This window comes from Lissotriton helveticus, chromosome 8 (assembly GCF_964261635.1).
Source record: "Lissotriton helveticus chromosome 8, aLisHel1.1, whole genome shotgun sequence".
NCBI lineage: Eukaryota > Metazoa > Chordata > Amphibia > Caudata > Salamandridae > Lissotriton > Lissotriton helveticus.
Genome location: NC_136069.1, coordinates 1,263,077,056 through 1,263,092,251, shown reverse-complemented (window position 1 = coordinate 1,263,092,251; position 15,196 = coordinate 1,263,077,056). Strand labels below are relative to the sequence as shown.

The window sequence follows — 15,196 nt, the reverse complement described above, 5'->3', positions numbered from 1 at the left end:
CTACCCCTAGCATTTCGTCAGGACCATGCAGAGACCAGCTCTGCATTTGCCACTCTAAAGTCCTTAATAAGACAGTGATATAATAGAAATAAAGCAAAATACTTAATATTTAAAGCATGCGTTCATAGTAGAATACATACGATTTTTTTTATTTCATATGTTGCAGCTGTGCTCAATGGCACCTCATGGTCACTCTAAGGGGTTCGTTTTCACCTTGTGGAATCAATGTTCCTTGATTGGGAAAACGTATCGGAAATACCTAGATTCAGCTCCCCCGGGCCCGCATTGCGGGCGTCCCCACAGGCACATTAGAGTTCGTATAACGGGTCCTGATTCTACCCCCTTACAAGAACGTAGTATTAAGGGGCGAACGGGAGTGATTGAGACATTCCATAAAGCACTAGATTCTAGTTTACATGTATTAAGCTATGTTGGAATCACCTAGTCCACCACTTTTATGAAGAATTTCTAGTTATACTTCTTTGGTCAAGACCCTTTTAGAGAACCCTGACCCTGGCCCTTATTTTTAAATCCCACCTAAAGCAATCACTGGTAGACAGACAAGCTCTGCAAAACAATCCTAATAATTTAATTAGGCGGCGGGTCATCTTTGTGACAACAGTGGTCAAAACTGCGGATTCGCTCAAAAAAAGACAACCAAAAAAACAAGCATTTGTAATGCATCAGTTTCGGGTATGTAAAGATCTGCTTTCATCAATCATTGTACAGCAGAAGGAAAGGGCTCCCTGACAGAGTGGAGAGCATGCAGCGAAGCGGCCAGAGATCCCAGTCCGAGTTTTGGGGCACCTGCATAACATCATGTGGTTCTATGCAAATCACTTAATCTGTCTGGGTGATAAATTGTTATATAAATATGCTGCAAGAGTAAAAGGCAAATCTTTATGTAAAAATAGTTCCACTAAAGCAGATGCTAACAGTATGTGGGCGGTGGGAAACTGATAAGAGAAGCAGAGGAACAAGCATTGATAAATGCAGGAACATATGCTACAGAAAATAGAAATGGAGGAAAGGTTAGTGGTACACACATGAACCAATGAAAAACCAGGAAAGAGAAGAGGCTGTAAGTCCCTTTTAAGTTTATATAAAAAAACAATCGTTTTCTCACGGCCAGCGAAAGCGTTGTGCAGGCGAAACCTAAAAAGGGTACTTACTACTGGGGTGCACAGTTTTCCCTTTGGATGTAACTGAGAAAACGAAAGAGTCTAACAACCTAGCTACCTAGGGAACGAGACGCTCTTTAAATACAGACACTGCACTGTCGTCAGTTTCAAGCCTGTAGGAATTCCACAACTGCCCCAAATGCGATTACGTAAATCAACATCCCAAAAACAGAACCAATCCGAACACCATTAGAAGTACACCTAGAAACTGAAGGTAGCCTTTGTCATCGTTATGTCCCACAGAGACAATATCAGAATCGGAGGCAGAGCGAGGGCAGGTAGAATTTCCGGAAGAGGAGGGGATGCCAGGAAGCCCGGCTGCCAGTTCGCCAATCACTGCCCACAAACCAGGCTGTGTCCCGCCTATTTCCGAAATATTGAGCGGTGATTGGATAAGTCCTGGCAACTGAGATCGGTTCCTAAGGTAAACATAGACAGGTACTCTGAGTGGCAGCCCGGGGTCTGCATGTGGTTTTGCTTCAAAATCTGACACTGCTGCGAACCTCGTAGAACCCGGAACAGAAGAACTAAAGAGGTAAGTGGGAGGTGTACGTGCAAGCAGTCCATTGAGGTTATTACGTGTATCCAAAACATCACAACCACAGGGATTATATGCCTGCGTTCTTTACATGTTTCTCCGAATTCTACATAGGAGGATGCACCCACAGCGTTTCAATGATCCACAATCAAATGTCACTTTTGCTAACAAAGTAACCAGTTCATTGCCCCTTGAAACTAGTTATCTATTCCATAGCGCTTCAATAGAAAGAAGGGATGCAAACAGAATTTCATTGTATGTGGCACTCAGTACAACTATAGCATGTTGACAGGTATTCCCACCATAAGATTTCTCATTATGTATCTTATATTCTCACTTTTATCCTATCTCTCGGGTTCCAGTTCCCAAAGCTTCTTGTGCACCTAAATTCAAAGTACACATACAGATTTACTATTGTTTGAACGCAAATTATCAAACATGATCCATAGCGGCAGGACTGGAGGACTTTTGTGATTGGAAAGTTTGTGGCAGGTTTGCACATTTACAAATGCAGGTTTATGGACACTTTTGTGGATGGTTCTGGGTGAGTCATTCTGTGGAGTAGGCAAATGTATGCATTTATGAGCGTTTACCTTCTCCTTGCAGGCAGTTTGCCTCCCTGGAAACACACACACATGACCTCAGTTCAAAGGAAGAAATGTGTTGATAGGTTGCGTAGTGTAGTGTGCCGGTCCTGGGGTGCACACAGGCCTTCGCTGGGTCTATTGGGCTAGCCGGGGGTGGCAGCGGCGCTAGGAGATACACAATGACTACACCGGTGATATAGTCGGAAGTGACGTGCCCCGAGCGGCCGCCTTCCATTTATGAACTCCCCGCAGGCCACACCTGGCCTGCGGTTGTGGTGGATGGCAGGACGGCGACCACTAGACCGCCAACTATTACATCCCTATCCAACTCAGTTCTTTTGTCAAAACATTTTCTCAACATAGTTATACAAAATCACATATCAACATTCAGTCCAGTCCGTGACAGCGGTACTTGCGTGAGTCTCAGCTGGGAAGATCTAGGTCTTCAGCAGGCATAGTCTCTCAGCCGCTGGCTTGGGTGGGGGTTGGGCCTCAGGCTGTATCTTTGGGTGCCAGTTCGCCATCCCGTTCCGCTCCGGCCAGTGTCATTGGAGCAAGCCCCGCATTGTGGTGAGGGGCTTAGCACTGGGGTTTCCTCTACTGGGTCATTCGCCGAGTCATCCGTCTGTTCTTCAGGTTCGCTCGTGGCCACGGGACTTGGGGGACTGCTGGCAGTCTCCTGGTGTTGTTCTGGTGGGATTCTTTGAACCACGAAATATTTTGGGACACTTCCTCCGCTCCTCTGCGCGCCGTTACCGTAGAGCCGTGATTGGCGGTGACCGTCCAGGTGCCCGGCTCGTTGGCTTTTTGGAACTTCCCTCCCTGGCGCCGGCTCCGTAGGATGACTGTCCCCCCATGGCTAAACCTTCGCTGGGTGGTTCGGCGTCGAACACTTGCGTCCTGGTTCTGTCGCACCCTCCTCTCTTGTACTTCCCCGATGTCCAGTTGAGGCAGTGACCATCCCGGACAGGTGGGGAGCAGGGCACGGCAGGGGCCATGGAGCATGAGGGCCCACGGGCTTCGCTGAGTGGTACAGTGAGGGGTGCTTCGGTACTCTCTCAAGAATTCATGGAGCCTCTGTTCGGGGTCTACTTGCTCCACCACCGCTATACGGAACATTTTGTTCAGAGTTCGCATGAAGCGTTCGATGTCCCCGTTAGCTTGGGGCCATTGTTGGGTGATGTGGCGATGCAATATGCCTCGTTGTTGGAGGAATGTGGCAAACTCGGCCCCTTGGACCGGGGACCGTTGTCACTGTGTACTTCTTGAGGGAAACCAAACATAGCGAAGATTTTCTCCAATACTGGTCCGACGTGGTTGCAGGCCGTCGACATGACGGGCTCTACTACGGGATACTTGGAGTATGCATCCACGATGACAAGGGTGTGTTTCCCTCCTGGGAAGCTCCCAAAATCCACACTTACTTTGGACCATGAAACAGTGCAGGCTTCTTCAGTGATGATCGTGAGAGGTTTCTCTGGGCCGCTTGTTAATTGGCACAATGAGCACCGTCGAACATATTCCTCTACCATGTCCTCGAGTTCTGGGAACCAGACTTTCTCTCCCATCTGTGCCTTCATCTTGGTTATGCCCTGGTGTCCTCCGTGGGCTAGTTGGACGGCCCGTTGTTTGAGGCTCTGCGGGATCACCAGCCGGGGTCCTCTCAGCAGGATACCACTGCTGGTGGCGCTCAGTTCATGACGGACCCGCCACTTTTTTGTTAGGTTCTCGCGATCTTCCAGGGTCCACGAATTGGACTGGCGGAGGTAGTCCGTCCACGAACCTTGTTGCACGGGGCTAGTGTCCTGGTATAGACGGCATCCGTGGCAGCAGCCTCTCGTACCTCATCTAGAGACATTCTCTGGGGGCATGATGCTAGGGCTCCCAGGTGGGTATACTCTTCGGCGTCTTCCTCTTCTTCCCGTTTCTCAGACTGAACTGGGTGTTGTGAGAGGAAATCTGCTGGGTTCTTGGACCCTGGGTGGTACACCACCTCCATCTCATATGGTTGTAGCTGGACGGCCCAACGTTCGATCCGCGGGGGTGGATGCGGTGCGGTTCCTTTGAAGAGGGGGACCAGTGGCTGATGGTTGGTGACCATTGTGAATGGATGACCGTGGAGGTACAGATGGAAATGACTGCAGGCTCACTTGATAGCGAGCGCTTCACGCTTGATTTGGGCATATCTTGCTTCTGTGGAGGTGAACGACTTACTGGCGAACGACAGGGCGGCCCACTGGCCTGGCTCATGCTCCTGGGCCAACACTGCACCTAATCCTACTGGGCTGGCATCGACCAGCACCTCCGTCCGCTTCACGGGATCAAAGTATGAGAGCGTGGTCTCTCCTAGGAGGGCGTCCTTTATTCCCTGGAATGCTTCTTCCTCCTTTGGGCCCCAGTGCCAGGTTGCGTCAGCTTTTGTGAGTGCCCGCAGCGTCTCGCTCCGGGTGGCCAGCCCTGGTATGAACCACCCACAGTATGTGGCCATTCCCAGGAAGCTCCGTACTTCCGTCGGTGTCGTTGGTGCGGGGGCGTCCTTGATGTCTTGCGACTTCCTCGGGTCTACCTGTATGCCTTCCTGGTTGAATACGTAGCCGAAGAACTCGAGGGAGGGCTGGAAGAATTGGCACTTGTCCTTATGTAGGGTGGCTCCGTGCTTGCTGAGACGTTTCAATGTGTCGCGGAGGTGTTTGTGGTGGTCTGCGGCTGTTGCGGAGTGAATGAGGATATCATCGCTCACGTTCAATACTCCTGGCAACCCCGACAGTAGTTCCCGTATTGTGTTTTGGAAAACCTCGGCTGCCGAGGAAATCCCAAAGTTCAAACGCTTGTAACTCCTGAGCCCTAGGTGGGTGCTGAAGGTGGTGGTGAACCTGCTCTCCTCTCACAGGGGTAGTTGGTGATATCATGTGTTCAAGTCAATTTTCGAGAACCACTTTGATCCGTTGACATCTGCAATGAATCCGTTGACATCCGCAATGATGTCGTCCATTGTTGGTGTTATGTGGCGTTCTCTTTTAATTGCTTTATTGGACAGCTGCATATCGATGCACAGGTGTATGGCTCCCGGCTGTTTGGGCTTTTCCGCAATGACCATTGGGGATACCCATGGTGTCGGTCCCGTTACCTTTTCCATGACCCCTTGTTCTTCTAAGGCTTCCAGCTCCTTCTCGACGAGTGGCCGCAGGTGGAAAGGAACTCTCCTGTGTCGCAGGGCAACCGGAGTGACCGACTTGTCAATGTGTAGCTTGATGGGGTCACACTTGATGCACCCAAGGCCTTTGAACAGCTCGGGTAACTGACCAAGGAGCTCTTCTACCTGATATGCCCGGATTCGCCTTCCGAAGGCGATTAGCTTCAGATCTTCAGCAGTGTGGCTGCTCAGAAGGGTGTCTGCTTCCCTGTCGATGACGTGGATTGTGGCCATCACCTCTAGGTCGTCTGCCTTGATAGGCACCGAGATTTTTGCGTTCAGCGGTAGCGGGGTGTCTGCTCCATATCCGTAGATCCTCGTTTTGGATGGTACCACTGGAGGGCGAGGGCATAGGCTTAGGTATTGTTGTAGGCCCATGACATTCACCGTCGCTCCGGTGTCGATAACTGCTTTCACTTCAGTTCCCGCGACCTGCACTATGCACGTGGGCTGTGGTCGGCGGCGTTGCTTGAGCTCCCTTGCAAATGATACCACTTCATCGTCGTCCTCTGAGGAATCCTCAATGGTTGGTAGGTGCCTCACGGGTCTTCTCTGTGCGTGGTCAGGTGGCGCGGTGTCTGTTACCGACAGCTGCCGAACGGCTCACGTTGGGGGCTTTTGCCCTCGGACTTCTCGGGTTCTGTTACACCTCCATATAATATGTGAAAAAAGTTCCTAGACAATCAGTAACACATGAAATCAATATCACATTTGTGTCCAAATAGTCAATGTAAGGCTAATAATATATATAAAAATAATAACTAAAATAGATCAAAAACAAATAATGTTAAAAAGATATTGAGATTGTTTTATTCATGAAAACATTCATTTAATTAAAAAAGCCTAACACAAATACATAATGCACAATTAATTTAACATACATGTATAAAAAAACACAATAATTTGTTTATTTAAAAATGCAATGCTATTGACGGTAAATAGTACTGTGGCAAAATCGTATTTCTGCTTTTCACTTTTCGACACGCGTTTCGTCATAAGTCACGCCTTCATCAGGAAAAAAGAGAAGAAAAGCCACGTTTCCTACAATTAAAGAACAGTGCTTAAAACCTTATATTTAAAACAGATGCAAAATGGTTGGATATTCCGCAATTGGTGCAGGTTTTCCCTTGGGCGGGACAGTCTTCAGCCGCATGCGGCTCGTGGCCACAGTATCCGCATCTTGACTTGGAGGCGTCTCCTTTTGGCCCTCTGTACATGTCTCCCCTGGGCTTGCTCCTTATGGCATCGGCTCGCTCTGTCTTGATGGAGACTGGCTTGGCATGGGGCTTGGTCAGGGCTTGGTCCATTTCGTTCGCCCTAGCTGCGGACAAGTCGTGTGATCTGGCCAGTATCAGTATGTCTTCCAATGTGATTCTTGGTTTACGCAGTATGAGGCCTCTAAGGGTCTTGTCGCGGCACCCCTGGATTAGCTGTCTCCTGATTTCTTTCAGCTGGTCTTCGTCTGTGCACGTGCTGGCCATCTCCCGAAGTCGAGCGTAGAACGAGTCCATGGATTCTCCTTCCCTCTGGCGGGCTTGTCCGAGTTTGAAAACCTCAAAATCCGGGTATAGTTGCGGGTCAAAGTGGACGTTTAGCGCAGTCACTGCCACATTGTAGTCGTTCGCAGCCCCTGTGTTGGGCAGGTGCTTGAAGAGTTTGAAGATTTCATCTCTAGCGTAGTGTAGTAGCAGGGATCTCTTTACCTCCTCGACTGTTTCCCTGGTTGCGACAAAGTATTTGTTGAGGCGTTCTATCCATGTCCTCCACCGGGGGAGGCTGTCGCGGGATCTTCCAGTTCACTGAAAGGGGGTAGGACCCCTGATGCTGCATGCTGGAAGGGGAGGCGGGCTGGTGCAACGGCGTTGTTGTTGTCCACCATGGCGCTTGGCAGTGAGTGTTCTGGAATGTTCTGGATGGATCAACGAACAAAATGGCGTCGGGTGCGGCACGTGGTGCTGTGTTGCAGTGTTCTCCCACTCCCTGGGCACTCCAGTACTTGGCTCCCCACTGTCTCCTTACTTGGTTTGCAGGCTCTCTTGGTACACCGACCGTGTAGTCCCTTTCTCTTTCTGTCTTTTTAATTTTCCCTTTTTTTCCTTGTAGTGGCCAATGCTTGATGGGCGGCAGGTGGGGTAGGGCAGCTCACATTGGCCGTGGCAGGCAGTGCTGCTGTGGCCCCTCAGCAGCTCAGGCGCCAGGCCAAAGATCAGAGGCGGTGTAGAGTGGCAGGGCGTGATCCTCGCGGACAGCCCGACTTGGGCTCTTCAATTGCCGGTAATCTGCCCGGCAGCAGGGGGCGTGTCATTGCAAACTCGGCCGCGGTAGAAGCAGGGGGCGGCGCGCGTGAACACCGCGGACACTCAGCAGCTTTGACTACACGCGGCGCACCGCTGCGGTGCCGCGTACGGGAGACAGATGTTCTCCTGCGCAGGGTGAGGTTCGAGTGAGGGTTGGGCCCCGTCCGCTAGTCGCCAGTGTTGTGTGCCGATCCTGGGGTGCACACAGGCCTTCACTGGGTCTATTGGGCTAGCGTGGGGTGGCAGCGCGCTAGCAGACACACAATGACTACACCGGTGATATAGTCGGAAGTGACGTGCCCCGAGCGTCCGTCTTCCATTTATTAACTCCCCGCAGGCCACGCCTGGCCTGCGGATGTGGTGGATGGCAGGACGGCGACCACTAGACCGCCAACTATTACACCTAGTTAGAGGGAACAACTCCATGTTTCCTGCGGTAAAGGAAGAGGTTTCTCCAAGTGTAAAAATATGTTCTTGCAGAAGAAAATATGTGTGTTGATGCTCATTTGCATCACATTTACACATGCAGAATTTTCCTTCCGGTGGAAATTCTAAATATTTTAATGTTTGTCATTTGAGTATTTGAAAAATCTACAACTAAAAAAGTTAGAAATTCGCTCAAAATACAGCACTGCCCTGAATGCTTTTTTTCTTTTCCATACTGCCCTTTGTGAATAGAGCCCTCTTTCACCATTTGTTAACTAAAATAGTTCCTGTATTGTGGAGCTACAAATGAAACTGATGGTTCTACGTACATGCAGGTTGTTTGACTAAAAATCCATCTATTCTGTTTTAATCCAAAAAAGCACCATAGTTTGGTTATCTCCATATGAACTGGACATTTCAATGCATGTTGGTATTGGCACATGACAGCTAAGCATGTCCTTTAAGATGTTTAAAGGGACAATTGTCTTGTTTCTCTTACATAACATCAAATTAAGGAACCCTCAGGGTATACAATTGATTGATTAATAGATTATGTATCTCACTTTACTATAGAGGTTCCAATGCTTTACCTTGTGCCTCAAACAAATAGCTCCTTAGCTTTTGTCCAGGATTACCTAAAGGGTCGCTTGTTTGTTAAAAAAAGAACTTGGTGTGTATCCAGAAGACGTAGACATTTAACACCATGTATCAAATATTGCCCTCTATACCAAAGTTCTAAACGCTGAGAATAATCTTGACAACCAGGACAAGTAAAAGGTGGGTCGTATAAGAGGCAAAATTACCCCCCACCATACCTTACAGGACCTTGCGCGAGTGCAGCAAAATATATTTATAGTTTTTTTTAAAAACACCTGACATTCACAGTGAGGCATCTGACATTGCCATATCAATAAATGGCGACTGACATTGCTGTACCATTACATGTCACCATATGCCATTTTTTCTCTTTCCCTGGAAAACATGTTTTTTATACTTAGCATTAGGTGCTTATGCTATATGGCAATAGCAGAAGAGGTGTCCAGTGGTCCCTGCATCAAGTTTCTTGACATAGGCCCCCCAAAAAGATATGAGTAGGCCACTGACAACAGTCTGGTTGCAGTACAGACTCTGTGTTACACGTAGTGGATGATGCTCTGCCCATACTAGGTAAAAGAGATTCATGTTTCATTTTTCTCAATGTATCACTTGTTTTTGAGATGGCAATAATTCCTTTCTCCTAAATTTTTGGGAAGAACGCATAAGAATAAATGGTACAGAGAGGAGGAGCTTGGCGGGCATCCGAGATGGCCGCTTGAGCACAGCGCTCTCCGGACCCTCGCCGCTCCCGACATTTTATCCTGGCTGAATCCTGATTTCTTGCGAGAATTCGTGTAGGGGACGTTTGGCTGATTACCCTAGCACTTTTCAGAAATCGATTTGGATCTCGTATTCCTGAGATATGGTGCTCTGAACTTTTGGGCTCCGCCCTTGAGGTGCGCCCGGGACGGGGTGCGGTACTGTAGCCGTCCTGCAATTGAACAACAACGGCAGGAGATCTGGCCTTGTGGGTCCCCCCTTTCTAAGTTTCGGTTTCGATTCCGTTCCGACTTGGGCCACGGCTGTGGATGTCGTGTTGCGACTGAGACTTGGAGGCAGATCGGCTGTTGGGCTTTCATGTGACCTATTTGCTGGTTTGGCGACCTCTACCCGAGTTGTGCCCCCCTTTTTCTGTACTTTTGATCCTGTACTTTGGGTGTCGGGCCCGTCGGACCTGGTGGCTTGTCCTGTGACGCATCTTCAAAATGGCGGGCAGAGGGAACAGAGAGACGCGCAAGACGAAAACACCTCTGCGCGGAGCTCCAGTTCAATCAAATGTCATGGACCGTTATACCCATTCTAAGGGGTCCCCCGGAGCTGCCCTGCCTGGTTCTAGTATTGCGTCTGAACGAATTTTGGAGGAGTCGGCGGAGCCCTCCTTACAGGATATCATGGGCGCCATCTCGGGTGTGAGGGAATCCATCGGCCTACAGTACGAGGCCTTGGCCCACAAACTTGACACCGTGGCTATCGAGGTGAATCTGATTCGTGCTGACCTCGGCAAGACGAATGAGAGGGTACAATCACTGGATATTAAATCCTCTAGCCTTACGAATGACGTCTCGGAGCTCCAAACAGAGATTGGAAATCTCCGTCGGGGGAACGACTTCATGTCCCGTCGCCTGGAGGACTTTGAAAATAGGGCGCGTCGCTGCAATGTTCGCCTGGTTGGTGTACCGGAAAACCCTGAACCCCACTCGGTGGATCTCCTGGTTGAGGATCTGGTCTTGAACCATTTGGCCCCTTCTGGTCTCACAAAATTTTTCACGGTGGAACGTGCACATCGTGTTCCAGGGGGCAAAGTCAAGCCGGGAGCCCCGCCGAGACCCATTGTAGCGAAGCTTTTTCATTATAGAGACCGGGACGCTATCCTGCAGGCCTCGCGGGTGAAGGGCCCGGTGGCCTTTGAGAATGCTACGGTGAACTTTTACCCGGACTTTTCCCAACAGGTTCAGAGACAACGTATGGAGTTTCGTGGTGCCAAGAAACGTCTCCGGGATCGGGGCCTACGTTACGCCATGCTCTTTCCCACTAGACTCCGGGTTGAATACAATGAACGTACCCTTTTCTTTGATCGGCCAGATGCTGTTAATGACTGGCTGGACTCATTGCCTGACTGTCCTCCTGAGACGGACTCCGCCGCTCACCCTGGCGGTGCCGAAGGTGGTGTGGAGATCTAACTGTTCGGTTCTTATGTCTTATTTTGAATACATTCTCAGGAGTGTTGGCCGGCGTCCCTCTACATTGTGATCATTCTGTCTTTTCGTTTGTTATTTTTGTTCTTGCTGAGGTCGGGGGGTGGATGGAACGGAGACCTTTCCTCCTCCGGGGTCTTTGTGTAGAATAGGGGTTCTTGGGCGACAGGCACACTGCAGGTTGGGGTGGCTCTTTAGCTTTTTGCAGGGGTGCAGGGTGGGGGGTGTTTCTCTTCAGTTTGGGGGAGGGGGGTTGGGAAGTTTTTTCTTTTCTGTGTGTTGTTTTCGAGGCGAGTTGCTCCTGTGTTTGCTGCTGTTTCTGATGTCTAGCTCATGGACGAGGGGTCTTGGCTCGGGTGGTTGGGATGGGGGGTAGAGGGTTGAAATTTCTTTCCTGGAACGTTAATGGCCTGGGAGATCGTATTAAGCGCAGTGTGGTCTTAAAATGTATACGACGTTTGTCACCGGACATTGTTTTCATGCAAGAAACCCATTTGATTGGTAATGTTTGTTATGCGATGAATAGATGGGGCTACCGCCTTGTGGCGCACTCAGGGTTTACCTCCGGATCTAGGGGTGTGGGTATTCTTGTTCGAACCTCCCTCCCCCTGGCTATCGATGAGGTGATTCATGATGACCGTGGGAGATATACTGTCCTGGTGGGTAGATATGAAGGCCGCACCCTATCTCTCTTCAATGTTTATGTTCCCCCGGGTTTGCAGGCCTCTACTTTTACTGACTTGGGCCGTGTTCTGTTGGATCTCCCTGATAGCACTCTCTTTCTTGCCGGTGATTTTAATTCGGTGCTTTCCGGCCTTCACGATCGCCATCCCCCTAGAGATACCCCGCAGGCTCAGCAGTGGTTGGGTGGGTTTTTAGATACCTTTGGCCTTGTGGACTGCTGGCGACTGTTGCATCCTACTCAGCTCCACTACACCTTTCATTCTGGGGCCCATGGCAGTCTGTCCCGGCTGGATTATTTCCTGATGCCCGCAGCCCAATCATCGGCGGTTCGTGAGATTTTACACTTGCCGAGGGGTATTTCTGATCACTCGCCGCTCTGGCTCCGTTTCGAGGTTGGGGTAGAGGCGGCGGGCCGAGTGGCTCCCATTAACCCTTGGTATCTTTCCTCCCCTGAGACTCGTACCCTCTTGCTCAAGTCCATGGATGCATATTTCCTGGAAAATGAGGGGTCGGTCTCTTCGGCTGTGTCCCTGTGGGAAGCTTTTAAAACTGTGATTCGTGGACAGGCCCTTTCCTTGATTGTTGAAGCTAAGAGGGCAGGGAGGAAGGAGGTGGTGGACCTTGAGGGGGAGATCTCTGCTTTGGAGGACGAGTTGGAATCTGGTGTCACGCCTGACAAACTCCATGCCCTGGGTCTAAAACAGTTTGCATATAAATCTCTGGTCACTGACGCTGCAAAGGTGATGTTTCGTGAGCAGCAGGGCAGATTGTACGATGTGGGTGACAAGGCGGGCAAACTCCTAGCGTGGTTGGACAAGAAAGAAAGAGTTAATCGTGTGGTGCCCGTGATTCAGTCTGCGAGTGGTGAGAATGTGATTGATCCGACCGCCATTGTTGATCGTTTTGCAGAATATTTCCGTGTGGTATATGCTCCCGTGTCTGTGAGGGATGTTGCCGACTCCCGCCTTCTTCTGCGTGATATCACTTTGCCCTGTGTCACCGACTTGGACCGTATTGCTTTGGACTCCCCTTTTACGAATGATGAGATAGCCAATGCAGTTCGATCGCTCCGTTCGGGCAAAGCACTGGGCCCGAACGGTTTGCCTATTGAGTTGTACAAATTATGCCCCGATAAGGTGGCGCCGTATCTCCGCGCCATGTTTCTAGAATCTCGTGAGCGGAACATGCTTCCCTATGATCAGCGTCTGGCGACAATCGTCGTCATTCCCAAAGAGGGTAAACCGCGTGACCTCTGTTCCTCGTATAGGCCCATATCCCTATTAAATGTTGAACCTAAGGTGTTGGCTAAACTTTTGGCGACCCGTCTCCTTTCGGTTCTTGGGGAGTTGGTCCATCCGGATCAGTCTGGCTTTATCCCGCATCGTAACACTGCTCTGAATTTACGTCGCCTCCACGGCGCGCTGGCGAGGGCGGGGCTTTTGACTGAACCGGCCATTTTGGCGTCCCTGGATGCCTCCATGGCCTTTGATACTGTGGAGTGGCCCTATTTATGGGCGACACTTGAGAAATTTGGATTCGGGTGCGAGTTTATTAGCTGGGTTAGACTGTTGTACGCGGAACCTCTGGCGCAAGTTGTAGTGAACGGTAGAGTGTCGACCCCCTTCTCCTTGGGCAGGGGTACCCGTCAGGGTTGCCCCTTGTCCCCTCTGTTGTTCGCGCTCGCTCTTTTTTTTTTTTTTTTTTTTTTCAATTGCAAAAATAATTGTTAAATTTATTCCCTCCCAACATGGGTTACATTCTAAAACATAATAAAAACATCAAGATTTAAAAACCACCAGCGGCGGTGAGGCAGTGAATATATATTTCAGTCAAACAGTGAACAAAACAGTCTTCACCGAACAGGGCAGTGCCCAGTCTGTGTAGCGAAGACGGGGCCCATCCCTGGCAGTGTCTGCCCCCGGGTGCACTTCCTGTCCTCACACACCGACCCAGGAAAAGCTGCAGTCCCATTGCCCTGCAACAGAGCAGAGGGTAGCCCCACGACTCATGGCTTCTTTATAATAACCCTGTCCCAAAAACACGCTACTGCCTCTGCGCACACCGCATCAGTGGCGACAGGCGCACCCATGACCTGCCCGGGACTGTGTTCCACTCTCCTCACTTTATAACCGAAAATAAAGGTAAAATTGAAGTTGAGGTACTCTGTAGCAGAGTCCCTGCCTCCTTCTGAGAAGTGCCAGTGCAATAGGTCTCGCACCACCAAAGTCTGACCTATTGGTGCTGCATTATTTAACAATGCCAATAGCTCAAACTTCAACAATGCGAGACCCACTGCACTGCAAATGCTTGTTTAAAAAGGATATAGAAATTCGCGCTCGCTCTTGAACCGTTGGCGGCCTGGCTCCGTTGGGAACCGTCCCTTAAAGGTATTCGATGGGCCCCGGACTTCGAAGACCGCGTCTCGCTTTATGCGGACGACATCCTCTTGTATCTTACTTCCCCTCGCAAGTCTTTATCTGTTTTATTTGACGTTCTTGCGTCCTTTGGTGCTAACTCAGGCCTCGTCATCAACTGGTCTAAATCCTGTGTATACGTTTTATCTGGTATCTTGCCTCCGTTGCCGAGTAGACTTCCTCTTCAGGTGGTCCGGGATGGTTTCAAATACTTGGGGGTTTTCGTTACCTTGGATCCGTCCCTTCGTTTTGATCGTAATCTCCTTCCCCCGTTGCTTAGGCTCCGTTTGGATGTTGCCCGCTGGCGCAAACTTCCCCTGTCTCCACTGGGTCGGGCGGCCCTGTTTAAGATGATGTCACTACCGCGGTTTCTCTACGCTCTCCAGAATTATTATGATCCTATCCCCAAGACCTATTTTCGGGAGATTGAGAGCCTTCAGAGGCAACTTATTTGGGATGGGCGACCGCGCATTGCTCTCGCGAAACTTTCTATCCCGTGGTACGATGGGGGCATGGCGCTCCCCGATATTAAGAGATACTACTGGGCTTCCCATCTGTCCGCTATTAATCACGCTATGTTCTCTCCGGGTCGTAATCCGGCGTTTGAGATGGATAAACTTCAGCTTCCGGGAGGTGACTTTAATAGAGTACTCTATTCTCGCTCCGCTGGGCGCCATCTTGTGGGACCTACTTTGACTGCTTTGACAGTGTGGCGCGCTGCGAATGTGAGCCTGGGCTGGGAGGATCGCTTGACGTTGGCGACGCCTCTTTATGCTTCGGAACGTCTGGGCGGTCTTTGGTCTTCCAAGGGTTTTGACCGTTGGGACTTGATTGGGATCTCTAAAGTGGGGGATGTATATTCTAAGGGTTCTGTGCGCCCGTTTCAGGCCCTCCAGGCTGACTATGGCCTGAGTAGTCGGGAATTCTTTCGTTATTTACAGATCAGGCACGCTTTGGTTTCGGTGTTTGCTCCTGGTGAGATTCCGCCTGACTCTTCCCCACTTGAAGACCGTATCCTTGACGGACATCTTCCTGATAGCACTATCTCCCTGATCTATAAAAAGTTGATCAACAATCGGACTGA

At 50.1% G+C, this 15,196-nt stretch overlaps 1 protein-coding gene across 1 annotated transcript in view; it reads left to right on the top strand.

Annotated features, from left to right (window-relative positions):
- The first annotated feature begins 1,604 nt into the window (after positions 1 to 1,604).
- VWA3B (von Willebrand factor A domain containing 3B) overlaps positions 1,605 to 15,196 on the top strand; it is a 1,052,517-nt gene continuing 1,038,925 nt past the window's right edge. Inside the window, exon 1 of the mRNA XM_078658240.1 lies at positions 1,605 to 1,716. The gene's annotated coding sequence lies outside the window, so the exon portion shown is untranslated. The remainder of the gene's footprint in view (positions 1,717 to 15,196) is intronic.